The sequence below is a fragment of the Pseudophryne corroboree genome, chromosome 3 (assembly GCF_028390025.1).
Source record: "Pseudophryne corroboree isolate aPseCor3 chromosome 3, aPseCor3.hap2, whole genome shotgun sequence".
NCBI classification, from domain to species: Eukaryota; Metazoa; Chordata; class Amphibia; order Anura; family Myobatrachidae; genus Pseudophryne; species Pseudophryne corroboree.
Genome location: NC_086446.1, coordinates 374,897,892 through 374,917,143, shown reverse-complemented (window position 1 = coordinate 374,917,143; position 19,252 = coordinate 374,897,892). Strand labels below are relative to the sequence as shown.

At 49.8% G+C, this 19,252-nt stretch overlaps 1 protein-coding gene and 1 non-coding gene across 3 annotated transcripts in view; both read left to right on the top strand.

The window, feature by feature from the left end:
* Window positions 1-19,252, top strand: part of LOC135055639 (nucleolar transcription factor 1-A-like) — a 154,498-nt gene that overhangs the window by 23,182 nt on the left and 112,064 nt on the right. The window lies entirely within an intron of this gene.
* LOC134899861 (U5 spliceosomal RNA) lies at window positions 14,220-14,334 on the top strand. Its single transcript, XR_010173410.1, has one exon. It is a non-coding gene; the product is annotated as a U5 spliceosomal RNA (small nuclear RNA).

Here is a 19,252-nt window from a genome sequence, read left to right as displayed (position 1 = left end):
AACACGGTGGGGGGACCCCCCTGGGAAGCTATATGAATTAGGCTCAGGACCTTGGTGGTGTTGTCTTTGGCCTTGCGGTTCGGGACAAAACCTACCTGATCGTTATGCATCAGCGAGGGCAGGAGTGCATTTAGTCTATTCGCCATTAATTTTGCAAACAGCTTGGCATCGACGTTTAAAAGAGATATGGGCCTATAGCTGGAGCACACCGAGGGGTCTTTACTGGGCTTAGGCAGAACAGAGATGTGGGCCTCCAGGGATTGGCTTGAAAAATGGGTGTCTGCGGAGATGGAGTTAAAGGCCTGGAGAAGGTAGGAGGAGAGAAGGTCTTTGAATTGCTTATAGTATGTGAGCGTGAAGCCGTCCGGCCCCGGGGTCTTGCCAGAGGGTGTCGAGGCCAGGGCGTCGTCCAGCTCTAGCTGGGTAAAGGGTTGCTCTAGTGCCTCTCTATCCGCGGGCGCCAGAACAGGGTAGGAAACCTTTTCTAAATATGCTTTCGCCTGTAGGAAGTTATAGGGAGTGGTTGTATTGTTGGCTCGGTTCTCTAGATTATATAGAAGGGAATAGTATTGTTTAAAGCACGCGGCTATTTCTGGAGTCTTAAATCGGAGGGAACCTCCTGTGTCTTTTATGTTGTTAATGTACAGAGATGAGCGTTGAGCTCTAAGAGCCTGGGCCAGGAGGCGACCAGGTTTGTTGCCCCACTGGTAGTATTTGGAGTTACATTTGCGGACAGAGAGTTGAATACTATCTGTGAGGGTTTTTTTCAATTGGGCGCGGGTGTCAATTAGTTCTAGGTAATCGGGTTCCGAGAGGGACAATTTGTGTGAGGACTCGAGGTGGCGAAGTCGTTCTAGTAGTTTAGTAATTAGAGCCGACCTCTGTTTCTTCATAAACGTCCCCAGCTGTATAAGTTTGCCCCTTATGGTGCATTTATGTGCTTCCCACAGAGTAACCTTGGAGACATCGTCGGTATCGTTAAGAGAAAAACTCTGTCAGGGCCTTTTCTATTTCGCCTTTGCAATATTGGTCCTGTAGTAGTAGCTCATTAAGGCGCCAGGTCCATTGGCCCAGAGCTGCCTGGGGGGTTGAGAGGGTCATATGTACTGGGGCGTGGTCAGACCAGGTTATCGAGCCTATTGAGGAATCTATTAGTAGAGGGAGATGTCTATGACTCACAAATAGATAATCGAGGCGGGAGTAAGCATTGTGCGGGGCCGAGTAAAAGGAGTAGTCCCGATCAGAGGGATGGAGAACTCTCCAGGAGTCAGCCAGCTGGAGGTCGTGAAATAGTCGCCTAACCTGTCGGTGTTGGCGTAGGGACGTCCGGGGAGAGCCGGAAGATGAGTCCAGTGATGGATCCATTATCCAATTCAGGTCTCCCCCCACAACCACAACCCACGAAAGTAGTGGTTCCGCCAAGGTAAGGGCGGAGCGGAAAAATGGGATCTGGTCCTTATTTGGGGCATAGAGTACAACAAATGTGTATGGGCTCATACATATTTCTCTGACGTCCTAGTGGATGCTGGGGACTCCGTCAGGACCATGGGGAATAGCGGCTCCGCAGGAGACAGGGCACAAAATTTAAAAGTTTGACCACTAGGTGGTGTGTACTGGCTCCTCCCCCTATGACCCTCCTCCAAGCCTCAGTTAGGTTTTTGTGCCCGTCCGAGCAGGGTGCAATCTAGGTGGCTCTCATAAAGAGCTGCTTAGAGTAAAAGTTTTGATAGTTTTATTATTTTCAGTGAGTCCTGCTGGCAACAGGCTCACTGCAACGAGGGACCTAGGGGAGAAGAAGTGAACTCACCTGCGTGCAGGATGGATTTGCTTCTTAGGCTACTGGACACTAGCTCCAGAGGGACGATCACAGGTACAGCCTGGATGGGTCACCGGAGCCGCGCCGCCGACCCCCTTGCAGATGCCGAAGTAAGAAGAGGTCCAGAAACCGGCGGCTGAAGGCTTTTCAGTCTTCATGAGGTAGCGCACAGCACTGCAGCTGTGCGCCATTGCGCTCAGGCACACTTCACACCGGCGGTCACTGAGGGTGCAGGGCGCTGGGGGGGGCGCCCTGGGCAGCAATGTTAATACCTTTCTGGCTAAAAAGAATACATCACATATAGTCCATGAGGCTATATGGATGTATTTCACCCCTGCCAGGTCTCAGAAAAACCGGGAGAAGAGCCCGCCGGAATAGGGGGCGGGGCCTATCTCCTAAGCACACAGCGCCATTTTCCTACACAGCTCCGCTGCTAGGAAGGCTCCCAGGCTCTCCCCTGCACTGCACTACAGAAACAGGGTAAAAAACAGAGAGGGGGGGCATTTTTTGGCGATATTATATATATTTAAGCAGCTATAAGGAATCAACACTTATATAAGGTTGTTCCTATATAATTATAGCGCTTTGGTGTGTGCTGGCAAACTCTCCCTCTGTCTCCCCAAAGGGCTAGTGGGGTCCTGTCTTCTATCAGAGCATTCCCTGTGTGTCTGCTGTGTGTCGGTACGTGTGTGTCGACATGTATGAGGACGATGTTGGTGTGGAGGCGGAGCAATTGCCGGTAATGGTGATGTCACCCCCTAGGGAGTCGACACCGGAATGGATGGCTTTGTTTATGGAATTACGTGATAATGTCAGCACGCTGCAAAAGTCGGTTGACGACATGAGACGACCGGCAAACCAGTTAGTACCTGTACAGGCGTCTCAAACACCGTCAGGGGCTGTAAAACGCCCTTTGCCTCAGTCGGTCGACACAGACCCAGACACGGACACCGAATCTAGTGTCGACGGTGAAGAAACGAACGTATTTTCCAGTAGGGCCACACGTTATATGATCACGGCAATGAAGGAGGCTTTGCATATCTCTGATACTGCAAGTACCACAAAAAGGGGTATTATGTGGGGTCTGAAAAAACTACCTGTAGTTTTTCCTGAATCAGAGGAATTGAATGACGTGTGTGATGAAGCGTGGGTTACCCCTGATAAAAAACTGCTAATTTCAAAGAAGTTATTGGCGTTATACCCTTTCCCGCCAGAGGTTAGGGTGCGCTGGGAAACACCCCCTAGGGTGGACAAGGCGCTCACACGTTTATCCAAACAAGTGGCGTTACCGTCTCCTGATACGGCCGCCCTCAAGGATCCAGCTGATAGGAGGCTGGAAAATACTCTAAAAAGTATATACACACATACTGGTGTTATACTGCGACCAGCAATCGCCTCAGCCTGGATGTGCAGTGCTGGGGTGGCTTGGTCGGATTCCCTGACTGAAAATATTGATACCCTGGATAGGGACAGTATTTTATTGACTATAGAGCAATTAAAGGATGCATTCCTTTATATGCGAGATGCACAGAGGGATATCTGCACTCTTGCATCAAGAGTAAGTGCGATGTCCATATCTGCCAGAAGAAGTCTATGGACACGACAGTGGTCAGGCGATGCGGATTCCAAACGGCATATGGAAGTATTGCCGTATAAAGGGGAGGAATTATTTGGGGTCGGTCTATCGGATTTGGTAACCACGGCAACAGCCGGGAAGTCCACCTTTTTACCTCAAGTCCCCTCCCAGCAGAAAAAGACGCAGTCTTTTCAGCCGCAGTCCTTTCGTTCCTATAAGAACAAGCGAGCAAAAGGACATTCATATTTGCCCCGAGGCAAAGGAAAGGGTAAGAGACTGCAGCAAGCAGCCCCTTCCCAGGAGCAGAAGTCCTCCCCGGCTTCTGCAAAGGCCTCAGCATGACGCTGGGACCTTACAAGCGGACTCAGGGGCGGTGGGGGGTCGCCTCAAGAATTTCAGCGCACAGTGGGCTCACTAGCAGGTGGACCCCTGGATCCTGCAGGTAGTATCTCAGGGTTACAGGTTGGAATTCGAGAAGTCTCCCCCTCGCCGGTTCCTAAAATCTGCTTTGCCAACGTCTCCCTCAGACAGGGCGACGGTATTGGAAGCCATTCACAAGCTGTATTCTCAGCAGGTGATAATCAAGGTACCCCTTCTACAACAGGGAAAGGGGTATTACTCCACGCTATTTGTGGTACCGAAGCCGGACGGCTCGGTAAGACCTATTCTAAATCTGAAATCTCTGAACCTGTACATACAAAGATTCAAGTTCAAGATGGAGTCACTCAGAGCAGTGATAGCGAATCTGGAAGAAGGGGATTTTATGGTGTCCTTGGACATCAAGGATGCTTACCTTCATGTCCCAATTTGCCCTTCACACCAAGGGTACCTCAGGTTCGTGGTACAAAACTGTCATTATCAGTTTCAGACGCTGCCGTTTGGATTGTCCACGGCACCCAGGGTCTTTACCAAGGTAATGGCCGAAATGATGATCCTTCTTCGAAGAGAAGGAGTATTAATTATCCCTTACTTGGACGATCTCCTGATAAGGGCAAGATCCAGAGAACAGCTGGAGGTCGGAGTAGCACTAACTCAAGTAGTGCTCCAACAGCACGGGTGGATTCTGAATTTTCCAAAATCCCAACTGATCCCGACGACACGTCTGCTGTTCCTATGGATGATTCTGGACACTGTTCAGAAAAAGGTATTTCTTCCGGAGGAGAAAGCCAGGGAGTTATCCGAACTCGTCAGGAACCTCCTAAAACCAGGGACAGTGTCTGTGCATCAATGCACAAGAGTCCTGGGAAAAATGGTGGCTTCTTACGAAGCGATTCCATTCGGCAGATTCCATGCACAAATTTTTCAGTGGGATCTGCTAGACAAATGGTCCGGATCGCATCTGCAGATGCATCAGCGGATAAAATTGTCGACAAGGACAAGGGTCTCTCTGCTATGGTGGTTGCAGAGTGCTCATCTGTTAGAGGGCCGCAGATTCGGCATACAGAACTGGGTCCTAGTGACCACGGATGCCAGCCTGAGAGGCTGGGGAGCGGTCACACAAGGAAGAAACTTCCAGGGCGTGTGGTCAAGCCTGGAAACGTTTCTTCACATAAATATACTGGAACTAAGAGCAATCTACAATGCTCTAAGCCTGGCAAAACCTCTGCTTCAGGGTCAGCCGGTGTTGATCCAGTCGGACAACATCACGGCAGTCGCCCACGTAAACAGACAGGGCGGCACAAGAAGCAGGAGGGCAATGGCAGAAGCTGCAAGGATTCTTCGCTGGGCGGCAGTGTTCACCACATGATTGTAGTCCATTGGGAAAGACCAATGGTGGACATGATGGCGTCCCGCCTCAACAAAAAACTGGACAGGTATTGCGCCAGGTCAAGAGACCCTCAGGCAATAGCTGTGGACGCTCTGGTAACACCATGGGTGTATGTGTTCCCTCCTCTGCCTCTCATACCCAAGGTACTGAGAATTATACGGCAAAGGGGAGTAAGAACGATACTAGTGGCTCCGGACTGGCCAAGAAGGACTTGGTACCCGGAACTTCAGGAGATGCTCACGGAAGATCCGTGGCCTCTACCTCTAAGAAGGGATCTGCTTCAGCAGAGACCGTGTCTATTCCAAGACTTACCGCGGCTGCGTTTGACGGCATGGCGGTTGAACGCCGGATCCTAAGGGAAAAAGGCATTCCGGAAGAGGTCATCCCTACCCTGGTCAAAGCCAGGAAGGAGGTGACTGCACAACATTATCACCGCATTTGGAGAAAATATGTTGCATGGTGTGAGGCCAGGAAGGCCCCGACAGAGGAATTTCATCTGGGTCGATTCCTACATTTCCTGCAAACAGGATTATCTATGGGCCTCAAATTAGGGTCCATTAAGGTTCAAATTTCGGCCCTGTCGATTTTCTTCCAGAAAGAATTGGCTTCAGTTCCTGAAGTCCAGACTTTTGTAAAAGGAGTACTACATATACAGCCCCCGGTTGTGCCCCCAGTGGCACCGTGGGATCTCAATGTAGTTTTGGATTTTCTCAAATCCCATTGGTTTGAGCCACTCAAATCGGTAGATTTGAAATATCTTACATGGAAAGTAACCATGCTACTGGCCCTGGCTTCAGCCAGGAGAGTGTCGGAATTGGCGGCTTTATCGTATAAAAGCCCATATCTGATTTTCCATTCGGACAGGGCAGAATTGAGGACGCGTCCTCATTTTCTGCCTAAGGTGGTATCAGCGTTTCACCTGAACCAGCCTATTGTGGTGCCTGCGGCTACTAGCGATTTGGAGGATTCCAAGTTGCTGGACGTTGTCAGAGCATTGAAAATATATATTTCAAGGACGGCTGGAGTCAGAAAATCTGACTCGCTGTTTATACTGTATGCACCCAACAAGCTGGGTGCTCCTGCTTCTAAGCAGACGATTGCTCGTTGGATTTGTAGCACAATTCAACTGGCACATTCTGTGGCAGGCCTGCCACAGCCTAAATCTGTAAATGCCCACTCCACAAGGAAGGTGGGCTCATCTTGGGCGGCTGCCCGAGGGGTCTCGGCATTACAACTCTGCCGAGCAGCTACGTGGTCAGGGGAGAACACGTTTGTAAAATTCTACAAATTTGATACCCTGGCTAAGGAGGACCTGGAGTTCTCTCATTCGGTGCTGCAGAGTCATCCGCACTCTCCCGCCCGTTTGGGAGCTTTGGTATAATCCCCATGGTCCTGACGGAGTCCCCAGCATCCACTAGGACGTCAGAGAAAATAAGAATTTACTCACCGGTAATTCTATTTCTCGTAGTCCGTAGTGGATGCTGGGCGCCCATCCCAAGTGCGGATTGTCTGCAATACTTGTACATAGTTATTGTTACAAAAAAATCGGGTTGTTTATTGTTGTGAGCCATCTTTTCAGAGGCTCCTACGTTATCATACTGTTAACTGGGTTCAGATCACAAGTTGTACGGTGTGATTGGTGTGGCTGGTATGAGTCTTACCCGGGATTCAAAATCCTTCCTTATTGTGTACGCTCGTCCGGGCACAGTATCCTAACTGAGGCTTGGAGGAGGGTCATAGGGGGAGGAGCCAGTACACACCACCTAGTGGTCAAACTTTTAAATTTTGTGCCCTGTCTCCTGCGGAGCCGCTATTCCCCATGGTCCTGACGGAGTCCCCAGCATCCACTACGGACTACGAGAAATAGAATTACCGGTGAGTAAATTCTTATTTTTACAGCTGACTATCAAGAGGCGGCCTGGGATCGGTTTGTGGACTGTTATGTCCGACAGCTGGAGGGTCCTAGAGAATATTATCGCCACACCCTTGGATTTGGCGTCTGGGTTTTTATTGTAAAAGGCCTGGGGATAACGGTAGTTAGTCAAGGGTGGGTTCCTGGCGGAAATTTTAAAGTGTGACTCCTGGACTAGCGCGACATCCACTCTGTCAGCCCATAGGGACCGCAACAGGGATGATCTTTTCTCCGGCACGTTAAGGCCTTTCGCATTGATCGATGTTACTTTAACTCTACCAGGGGATGTCATGGGGGGCGTAGGTCGTGGTGGGGGATTGCAGGTCCAGGATGGTCAGTGAAAGGAAGGAGGGAGGGGTAGGGAAAAGTAAGAAAGGGGTAGAACATGGAAAGATTAAAAAACAAAACAAAAGACAACAATAACATTCGGAAAACCCGCGTTGGAGTTACCAATCCAGCTGAGGATTGGAAACCCAAAAGGCATTACAGCCAGGGGCGGGTGTGGGGCGGATAAGGGAGCCTCCGCCAAGGGCATCTTGTCAATAAGCAAAAGTAGAGCAAGAATCATTAACCATACATAGTATTAGCTATTTGTAAACTTTAAACTGTAAACCTCGTTAATATGTAAAAGACGTCGAGTGGCCGGCTGCAAGAAATCCCACGATCAGGGGACAGAAATTTGCAGTCAACGACTCGTGACATAATAGGGGGGAGGGGGCCGAGCCACAGCGACAGCGAGACATCGAATGAGAGTCTATCAGTAGTAGGAAATGGTATCACGCTGTGTTCCAGGAAATCGTGTCTCGCCGCTATCATTCTATCAGGTGACACGTGAGTCCCTGTCGGGGGGGGGGACACACCGTTGGAGCTTCGTTTCCCAGCCCTCCGCACCTCCGTCCAGGGAGCTCCGGTGTGCAAGGGCTGGAGAGATGGTAGCTCTGGAGTAGGGAAGTCCCAATCGCGCAGGTCAGGTTTCGAAATGCCCAGTCCCATACGGAATTCCGGGAGGTCCGAATATGAGTTGAGGGTGTGGGTTCTCCCCGACGAGGAGACTTGGAGATTAAAAGGGAAGCCCCATCGATATTTCAATTGGCGTTTACGGAGTTCATCCGTTAGGGGCTTGAGGGCCTTTCGCTGTTGGAGTGTGTGCCAGGACAAATCTTGATATATTTGGATCGATGAGCCGTTAAAATCAACACCGTCGAGTTGACGGACTTTGCGCATGATGTCATCCTTTTGGGAGAAGTAATGCAATCTGCAGATTACATCACGTGGTCTATCTGCAGTAAGACCCCTTGGTTTCAAGGCTCTATGGGCCCTGTCAAAAGTAATGGAATCGTTGGGGTCGTTGCCCAGGATCTCGTTAAAGATTTTCGTGAGGGCATCTATCAGACCCGTCTGGGGGACATCCTCCGGCAGGCCCCGTACACGGATATTGTTTCTTCTCCCTCTGTTATCCAAATCTGTTAGTCGTGCTTGGAGTGAGCGGATCTCTGAGGACTGAGCATCAATGATGGTTGCCAACGACTTTAAAAATGTGTCGGAGGAATCCTGGTGATCCTCTAGGCTCGTCATCCGGTCGGAGATGTGGGAGATGTCTTGTCTCACGGCTGCCAACTCACGTCGTACTGTATCTTGCAGATCTTTCTTAGTGGGTAGGTTTTTCATGTAAGCTAGAATATCTTGTAGATCCCTATTTCCTGGGGAGCTAGCATGAGGTGCTTCCACACCCGGAGGAGATAGATGATGGATCTGCGGAGGGCTATCAACCAGGGCGGGTGGGGTGGGCTGTAGAAAGGTGTTCATAGCGGATTGTGACATGTTTCTTCGCGGGGTTGATGTGTCGGCCTTTTTAGAGGGTCTTTTGTTCCTGGTCATCACTCAATCAGCGGCGGAGGGTTTAGATTCCCTGAAATCGGATTAACGAGGTTGAGTTTGTTTACATAGCTCGCATTAGAATGCCTTCAGCGGAGCGGCTCCCTGTGGCTTGGCATCAGCAGTGCATTACGGTATCCGTAGCAGCAGCAACAACAGCCAGGTGTAGTGCGTGGCTGGTAGCGCCATTTGCTCAAAGTTGCAAAAAATAAATAAATAAATATTCGGATGGTTTCCCTTGAGCGAGTTTAAGTGCACTTCTTTGGTGAATTATCTGAAGGTAGCCACAAGGGGGAGTTTTCTGTGTGGGTGATGGCTCAGGGTTAATGAGAGGGCCTTTCTCAGGTGTAGTGATAAATTGAGACCCCTGCTTCTGGAAAAGAGCTAGGCCGCAACCTGCAGGGGAGTTTTAAGGCCTCCCCCGGCTCTACGAGCCCAGTTCCTGTTGTACAAATAATGCCCCTGTACTAATAGGGTATGTGTAGGTGCTGGGGCAGCGGGAGTGAGCGTCTGTGGGGATGGAGACAATCCAGTCGGGGCTGCCGCCTCGTATAGTTGAGTGAGGCCCCCCCGGAATGATGCGGCCGAAGGCTGAGGGAGAGCTTCAGTGCCTGCAGGGTGAAGGGAGGGCAAGTGGTGTCAGCCGTCAGCAGGATCGCCGGGCGGTCCGTGTAGCGGGACGCACAGTGCTGCGGGGCCGCGTGCAGGAGACGGCGGGTACACGGGGAGCGGACTTACCCCCAGACACGGGACCCGTCCTCCCCTCCTCAGCCGAGGCTCGGTGAATCCGGGCGGTGTATTAGGAGCCGCCGGGCGCCGCCACGCAGCGGGGTCCACTTCCGGACGGAGCGATCCGGGCTCCCCTCCAACTCCAGACCCCGGCTTCCGCCCGGGAAGAGGGCCGCAGTCCGCAGAAGCGCTTAAAAGCGCTCCCCGACTCCGCGGGACTCCCCAGGCTGTGGTGATGAGGTAAAGGGGTCTGCTGGGCTACCACTTGGCCATGTGGGGGATAGATAGTCGTTATTAGGGATTCCGTGTTCACCGGAGGAGCTGAGGTGAAACACAGCCTCCTTCCTTGCTAGCCAAACCACGCCCCCCATTCACTACTTTTGTCAGTGCTGTCTCTGTGGAGTGTTGGGCACGAGAGCCTGACTGAAGTGGGTTCAATAAATTGTGGGAGTTAAGAAAACGTGTGTGAGGCGAGTATAGGAGAGTCTCTGAAGTAGCTTGGAGGGGCATGGGAGCTGAGAGATGGGACGGTAGTTAGAGAGAGAGTTATGGTCAGAATTTAGTTTTCTCATACGTCCTAGAGGATGCTGGGGACGACATCAAGACCATGGGGTATAGACGGGATCCGCAGGAGACATGGGCACTCTAAAGACTTTTCATTGGGTGTCAGACCTCGGTTTTAGAAATGTGCCCAGGTCGACTGGATGCACTCTGAGGAGCTCTACTGAGTTTCTCTGAAATGACTTATGTTAGGTTTTTTATTTTCAGGGAGACCTGCTGGCATCAGACTCCCTGCTTCGTGGGACTGAGGGGGCAGAAGCAGAACCAACTTCCTCAGAGTTTCATGGCTCTGCTTCTGACTGATAGGACACCATTAGCTCCTGAAGGGGAATGAACGCTAGCCGTGTCTAGATGCTCACTCCCACAGCACGCCGTCACCCCCCTCACAGAGCCAGAAATCAGAAGACAGAAGATCATTCTTCTTATACTCACCTATCGAGTAAGTGACGGCTAAGGTGCGGCGAGGCTGGTGGGAGCGCAGCGCGCCATTGCTGCCCACACACACAGGCACTACAGGGAGCAGGGCGCGGGGGGGCGGCGCGGCGCCCTGGGCTACAAGAAAAATACCTCAAACTGGCTAAAAGGGGGAATAAGTTGCTGCTGGCACAGCCCTACCCGCGCCAGTATAAAAGTGTTTGTATGAGTGTAAGGACGCGCCATTGCGGGGGCGGAGCTTCTTCCTCAGGCAGCCAGCACACTACTCAGTGCCATTTTCTCTCCTCAGGCTGCAGAGAACACGCTGGTCCTCTCCTCCACTTCTGACAAGTACAGGGTGCTATTAAGTGGGGGCACAAAGCGATTGTGGTGCATTTGATAGTGTATATTACTATTTAAAAAGCGCTGTTAGGCTGTGGACATACTGTGTTCACAGGAAATACTGGCGCTGGGATTGTGAACTGGCTGCTCCTATCCTGTGTCCCTCTGACAGATTTTACTGTGGGTCTGTCCCCAAAATAAGTCCCAGTGTGTCTATTGGTGTGCTGAACACGTGTGAGGCATGTCTGAGGCAGGGAGTTCCTCCCCGAGGAAGCCATTTTAGGGACACAGAGTTGTAATGTGGTGGCGCTACCGGCACACCAAGAACCTGCATGGGTGAAAGAGATACGTGGCAGTATGCATCTGATTAACCGTAGATTAGATAAGTCTGAATCTAAGGCTGCATGCTGGAGAAAATATGTGGAAGATATGATTTTTCAGGATGCTGTTATTCCTTATGCGGGCGGCCCCTCTGGGTCACATAAGAGACCATTTGCAAATGTTGTAAACACTGATACCGACACGGATTCTGACTCTTGTGTCGACGATAGTGAATCCAGAGAGAGAGATCATAAATTGGCAAAAAATATACAATATATGATTGTGGCTGTAAGGGACGTGTTGGAGGTTACAGAAACCACTCCTGTACCTCAGGAGAAGGCGTATTTATGTAAGGAAAAGAAGTCCAAAGTCACGTTCCCCCCTTCACACGAACTAAATGCTCTGTTTGAAGGGATGTGGGTGAATCCTGATAAAAGATTTCGTATTCCTATTCCCAAAAGGATTCCTATAGCTTACCCTTTCCCGGCTGAGGACAGGAAAAAATGGGAGTCACCCCCTGTGTTAGACAGTGCACTTTCCAGGTTGACAAAGAAGGTAATTCTCCCTGCTCCTGGCACAGCTTCTCTTAAAGAACCGGCAGACCGCAAAATGGAAACAACATTGAAATCCATTTATGTTACCAATGGTACACTGATTAGGCCCACTATTGCCTGCGCATGGGTGAGTCGCGCTATTGAACAATGGTCAGAAAGCGTGTCATCGGAAATTGACATGATTGATAAAGATGAGATACTCCTTAAGTTAGGGAATATCAAGGACGCTGCCGCCTACATGCTGGTAGCAATGAAGGATATTGGACTCTTGAGTTCACAGGCAGCTACCATGGCAGTATCAGCTAGGCGGGCATTGTGGATTCGCCAGTGGAACGCGGATGAAGATTCCAAAAGAAACATGGAGGCTCTCCCATATAAAGGTGATGGTCTAGATGCGTTAGTCTTGGCGGCTACCGCAGGTAAGTCAACATTTTTGCCCTCTGCACCGGCAAAAAAGACCTATCGCCCGCAAATGCAGTCCTTTCGGCCCAATAAATACAAAAAGACGAGAGGTTCCCCCTTCTTTGCAGGTAGGGGAAGGGGAAAGAAGCCCACAGCGGCTCCAGGTTCCCAAGAGCAGAAGTCTACCCCTACTTCTGCCAAATCCCCAGCATGACGCTGGAGCTCCCTTGCGGGAGGCCGCTCGGGTGGGGGCACGTCTGACTCTTCAGCCAGGATTGGATTCTGTCTGGCTTGGATCCCTGGGTGTTGCAAATAGTATCCCAGGGGTACAAGCTGGAGTTTCAAGACGTTTCCCCATGCCGATTTTTCAAATCGACCTTGCCAGTTTCTTTTTCATCCACTAGGGGTCACTGGAGTACTCTTGGGATATGGACGGCGTAGCAGAAACAAAGGCACTGAATATTTAAATTTAGAACTCTCCACCCCTCCATATCCCAGAGTACCTCAGTGTACGACCTCAGTGTTTTTTCTGTGCTCAAAGCACTAACATCGGCTTGTGGGAGTTCCCACACTTTGTGGAAGATTTTATTAATTTTTCATTTTTACTTTTTATTTTTTACTTTTTTCAAAAGCACATCCCTTCCCAGTTTCAGGAAAAACATGGGTCCGGGATAGTGCCGCTGCACGGGCAGCGCATGGCGTGTCGGTCCTCACAAAGAGCACCCTCACAGCCACAGGCAGCCCACTGCTCCTGCAACAGCTGAACGGAGCTTATACATAGAAGCCCCGTCGCAGCCATGACTGGATGACTGAAGAGCTGGACGGAGCTTACACATAGAAGCCCCGTCGCAGCCATGACTGGAGAGCTGGACGGAGCTTACACATAAGAAGCCCCGTCGCAGCCATGACTAAGATCACTGGAGAGCTGGACGGAGCTTACACATAAGAAGCCCCGTCGCAGCCATGATCAGGGATACAAGCAAGGTAGGCTGGGGAACGGGGCGGTCAGCGCAGGCTGCCGCCCCGCTATGTTGGTTTTAATATGCCGCTTCCGCCGCTCATCCGCCCGCCACAGCCCCAGCCGCTACGTCTGCAAGCTCCATACAGCGCTCCGTCCGCCCGTCCCAGCCGCTCCGTCCGGCCGCCCAGCGCCATACGGCCGCAGACGCTCCCTCAGTTCTCAGCACTAAGACGGTAATAACCGGGCCGCCGCTCCGTCCGGCCGCCCAGCACCATCCACCCGCAGATCAGTGCCAGCGCTAAGAGGCTGCAAGAAGGCCTCCCTGCAAGTCTTCCCGGGCTTCCCGCAGAGACACAGCGTTACAGGGGGGAAGAGGGGCGGTGGAATCTGGCGGATCACAGCGGCAAGGGTATGTAAAATACCTATATGAACAGCAGCACAGTGTATATGCAGCTATATATATGTGACAGGTATTTATAATGTATTGTAACCTGTCCTGTGAGTTTCACTGTATAATAGGCTATTGAGCCTATATTACTGTCTGTGATTATCACAATATAATAGGCTATTGAGCCTATATTAATGTTTGTGATTATCACTGTATAATAGGTTATTCAGCCTATATATTAATGTCTGTTATTATCACTGTATAATAGGCTAGTGAGCCTATATTATTGCTGTATAATAGGCTATTGAGCCTATATTAATGTCTGTAATTATATTCATAGAGCATGTGTTGTACCCTGCCTGTGATTATCACTGTATAATAGGCTATATTAACACGGAAACAATTGTAACTTGTTCTGTGATTATCAGGGTCAGCATGGCAAAGGGGCCATTTTAACCATGCTTCCTGTTGTTTTCCAGTTTGTAATTCTGGAACATTCCTGCCCTACATCTCTAAGCCACCAGAGGCGCAGGGGTGTTAGTGGGAATTTGGTTCGGGTTTCACATAGGCTGCCCATGTGAACTGCTTTTCACATAAAGAATACTCTGGTTTGTCTTCAGATCGAATAAATCTTTCGCCTTTTACTAAAGATTTCCGTGGAGAGGAACAACCATGAGTTTCATATAATTTTTTGATGCCTGCCTACGGCTGGGATTAATATGCTTTTCAGCAATAAAAATATATATATGACACATAATAACTTCAATAAGTCGTGCAAGTGTCTGTCCGTTGCCTATTGTGGTGTCTGTCTGCATAGCGAGTAAGGCTCTAGCGCAGACTAAAAATAATTTTAAAGATCCTATGTTAAGCATTGGCAATTCAAATTAAAGGAGCGGTAACATCGGAGTCTCGGAAGTTACTCCGCCAGCTCTAACGAAGGACAGTCTTTCCAAAGGGCCAATTTCCCTTTGGGTACCAGGGTGTTTATTTAACTGGTCTTATAATTTAATGCACGATTCTATGTCAAATCTCACAGCGATAACTACGAGTGAGAAGGGTACTGTCACAACTGAGGGCCTGAGCTGACGGGAGGCAGCCTCAGTTGTAGGGGCTGAGATGTACCGGAACCTGGGAGGTTGTATCAGACCCCTGGACATGTAAGTAACATGAATAATAACTGCCCGAAGGCGTGACCACGACAACTTGGATAAAAGTCAATGATGTTTATTATGACAACTCCGCAACACAGCAGCAGTAAAAGAAAACGTAAAAGTCAGCAAAGAATAAATACAGTTCCTGGGTACTACAGGATGGCAGGAGCCACAGGGCACTGGTAGTGTGAGATAGTTCTTATGATCTTCTAGATGGAAAGTCCTTACCAGGCCCGACTGTAGCAATGGAGATAACCCAGGATTGTGCCAGCTGGTGTTCCAGGAAAAGCTGGGTTGCTGAAGATAAAACAGCTGCTGTGGATACTGGCTGGAACCAGATTGTTAGCACGGAGTGGATACTGGCTGGAACCAGTTAAATAATAAATGAACTTGGGAGCGATGAAATATGAACTGAAATGTAGAACTTGAGAGCGGAGAAATAATAATACCGGTGGAGAGTGGTAAAGTGTAGAAAGGACACCGGCCCTTTAAGGGAAGCTGTACTCTGCTGGAAGCTGAGCTGGAAGCAGGTAATGTTGTAGCTGGAAACAGATGAATCCACAATGGATTGGAGAGTCAGGCTACACCGCAGGTGGAATGCTGGTGCGGGTCTCTATGGTGGAAGTCTTGAGACAGGAGCTGGAACCTGGAAGACAATCACAGGAGAGAGACAAACAGGAACTAGGTTTGACAACCAAAGCACTGACGCCTTCCTTGCTCAGGCACAGTGTATTTATACCTGCAGCAAGGAAGGGATTGGCTAGGCAATTATGCAGATTATCAATACTGAGAACAGATTGGTGGAAATGATCAGCTGACAGAATCCAAGATGGCTGCGCCCATGCAGACACTTGGAGGGAAGTTTGGTTTGTAATCCATGTGGTAATGAAAACAGTAATGGCGGCGCCGGCCACCGGAGACAGGAGGCGCCAGGCTGACAGATGCACATCCAACCACGCGGACACAGCGGAGGCCACGGCTGACGTAATCGCCACTCAGACACTCTGCATGCAGAAGTTCAGGGACGGCGGCGGAGACCGCGGGAGACGCCATGCCAGGTGTAATATGGCGTTTACTGTGACAGCGTCCCAGAGTGACAGGAGAGGATACAGGAATGTACACATCAGGATAACAGATGGGATCCGGTCCTGGAGCGCTGAGCCAGCCTTAGGAGGCATCTGATGGGTAAGAAATGGCGTCCAGATACCCGGATCGTGACAGCACCCCCCCCTTTAGGAGTGGCCCCAGGACACTTCTTTGGCTTTTGAGGAAACTTGGAATGGAATCTCCGGACCAAGGCAGGAGCATGGACATCAGAAGCATTGGTCCATGAACGTTCCTCAGGACCATAACCCTTCCAGTCAATAAGATATTGTAGTTGACCGTAACGGTGACGTGAGTCCAGGATCTTGGCCACTTCATACTCAACGCCTCGTTGAGTTTGGACTTTCGGAGTTGGAGGAAGTGAGGAATGAAACCGATTCAAGATCAGCGGTTTCAACAGGGAAACATGGAATGTCCTGGGTATTTTTAAGAAGGGAGGCAACTGGAGTCTGTAAGCAACAGGATTGATGACTTGTTCAATCTTGAAAGGACCGATATAGCGAGGTGCAAACTTCATACTGGGAACTCTTAACCTCAAATTCTTCGTGGATAACCATACCCGATCACCCACCTTGAGAGCAGGAACTGCTCGACGCTTCTTATCCGCAAACTTCTTGTACCTGAACGATGCCTTGAGCAGAGCTGATCGTACGCTCTTCCAGATATTGGCAAATTGATGCAAGGTGATATCCACTGCGGGAACAGAAGTTGCTGGAAGCGGTTGGAACTCAGGGACTTTAGGGTGGAATCCAAAGTTAGTGAAGAATGGTGTTGAAGCAGATGAAGAATGATACTGGTTGTTATGACAGAACTCGGCCCAGGGAAGTAATTGAACCCAGTCATCTTGAGAGGAGGACACATAGATGCGGAGGAAGGCCTCCAAGTCCTGATTCACCCTCTCGGTTTGACCATTGGTCTGAGGATGGTAAGCCGTGGAAAACTTTAGCTTGACTTGGAGGACTTGACATAAACTTCGCCAGAATTTGGCTGTGAATTGAACTCCTCGATCTGAGATAATTTCTTCAGGAAGACCGTGGAGTCGGAAGATCTCTTGTATGAATACTTGAGCCAACTTGGAAGCTGACGGAAGACCGGTGAGAGGAATGAAGTGTGCCATCTTGGTGAACCGGTCAACTACCACCCAGATGGTATTGAACTTGTTGCACATGGGTAAGTCTGTAATGAAATCCATCGACAAGTGGGTCCATGGTCGACGGGGAACGGATAGTGGAACCAGTTGCCCCGCAGGCGACTGGCGGGATACTTTATGTTGGGCACACTTTGGGCAAGATGCAATAAACTCCAAGACGTCCTTTTTCAGAGTTGGCCACCAATAGGACCTAGAGATAAACTCCAGGGTTTTTTGGATACCTGTATGTCCGGCAAAACGGGAAGCATGGGCCCAATGCATGAGCTTCTTCCTTAGCATCGGCTTCACAAAACTTTTCCCTGATGGGGGCGTAGAGTCCATCCCTACCGTGGAGAATGCCAACGGATTTATAATAGGATGCTTGTCTGAAGACTCTGACTCATTTTCTTGCTCCCATGAGCGGGAAAGGGCATCGGCCTTGCGATTCTGAGAGGCCGGACAGAACTGGAGTTTAAAGTCGAACCTGGAAAAGAAAAGTGCCCATCTGGCCTGACGAGGGTTGAGACATTGTGCGCCCTTCAGGTATAAAAGGTTCTTGTGGTCTGTAAGTATGGTGATTGAATGAGAAGCTCCCTCCAACAGATACCTCCACTCTTCTAGAGCGAGCTTGATGGCTAGCAACTCCTGGTCGCCAATGGCATAGTTGCGCTCAGCTGGGGAGAACTTCCGGGAGAAGAAACTGCAAGGGTGTAAATGGCCATCTTTAGCCCTCTGAGATAACACCGCTCCTACTCCAACGGAGGAGGCATCCACCTCTAAGATGAAAGGAGAGTCGATGTCAGGCTGTTTCAGAACAGGCGCAGAGATGAACCTTTGTTTTAAAAGATGAAATGCTTGCATGGCTTCTTCAGACCACTTGGACGGGTTAGCACCCTTCTTAGTGAAAGCAGTAATAGGCGCCACAATGGTGGAAAAGTCTCGTATAAACTTTCGGTAATAGTTGGCGAACCCTAAGAACCTCTGGACCCCTTTGAGGGTTAAGGGTACCGGCCAATTTTGGATTGCTTGTAGTTTCTCAGGATCCATCTCTAGTCCGGAACCGGACACAATGTACCCTAGAAACGGAATGGACTTGACTTCAAAGACGCATTTTTCTAATTTGCAATAGAGATGATTGACACGGAGACGGGACAGAACCTCTTTAACCCAAAAACGATGTTCCTCTAAATCGTTGGCAAAAATGAGGATATCGTCTAGATAGACCACGACATGACGGTATAGAATGTCTCTGAAGATCTCATTGACAAAATGCTGGAAGACAGCTAGAGCATTGCTTAATCCGAAGGGCATGACGAGGTACTCATAATGTCCGTCACGGGTGTTAAAGGCGGTCTTCCACTCGTCACCCTCACGGATCCGGATGAGATTGTATGCACCTCGCAAGTCCAGCTTTGTAAAGATGGTAGCTCCGCTAACTCTGTCAAAGAGCTCAGTAATCAGGGGTAAAGGATAACGGTTCTTGATGGTAATGTCGTTCAAACCTCTGTAGTCGATGCACGGCCGCAGACCACCATCTTTCTTTTTTACAAAAAAGAAGCCTGCGCCGGCTGGAGAAGAAGAAGGTCGAATGAACCCCTTTGCTAGGTTCTCTTTAATATATTCCTCCATAGAATGCGTCTCAGGCAGAGACAACGGATAAGTTCGGCCTCGAGGTGGAACCTTCCCTGGAACGAGATCAATCGGACAGTCCCATTCTCTATGAGGAGGAAGGATATCAGCAGAAGCTTTACTGAACACATCCGTGAAATCTTGATATGGAGGAGGTGGAACATCAGACGACCTGGGGGAGGAAGAACAGACAGGCAATACTTTAAACAAACATGTCTCAGCACAGGAGGAACCCCATGCCAGGATTTGCGTAGTCGTCCAATCAATTGTAGGATTGTGAAGACGGAGCCATGGAAGGCCCAGGACCACAGGATGTGTGGCTCTTGGAATCACTAAAAAAGAAATAAGTTCGGAATGAAGAACTCCCACTCTCAGACGAACTGGTAGAGTCCTTAAAGAAATAACTGCATCAAAAATTTTGCTGCCATCCACGGCAGTTAAAGAAATGGACGAAGGAAGTCTCTCGGTGGGTAGGGACCACCGTTTAACATAGGCTTCGGTAATAAAGTTCCCAGCTGCTCCGGAATCAAGGAGGGCAATGACTTTCCGATAACGTTGAGCAACTTGAAGCGAGACTGGGAGATAACAATCTTGAGGAGATGGAGAGGAGATCATTACTC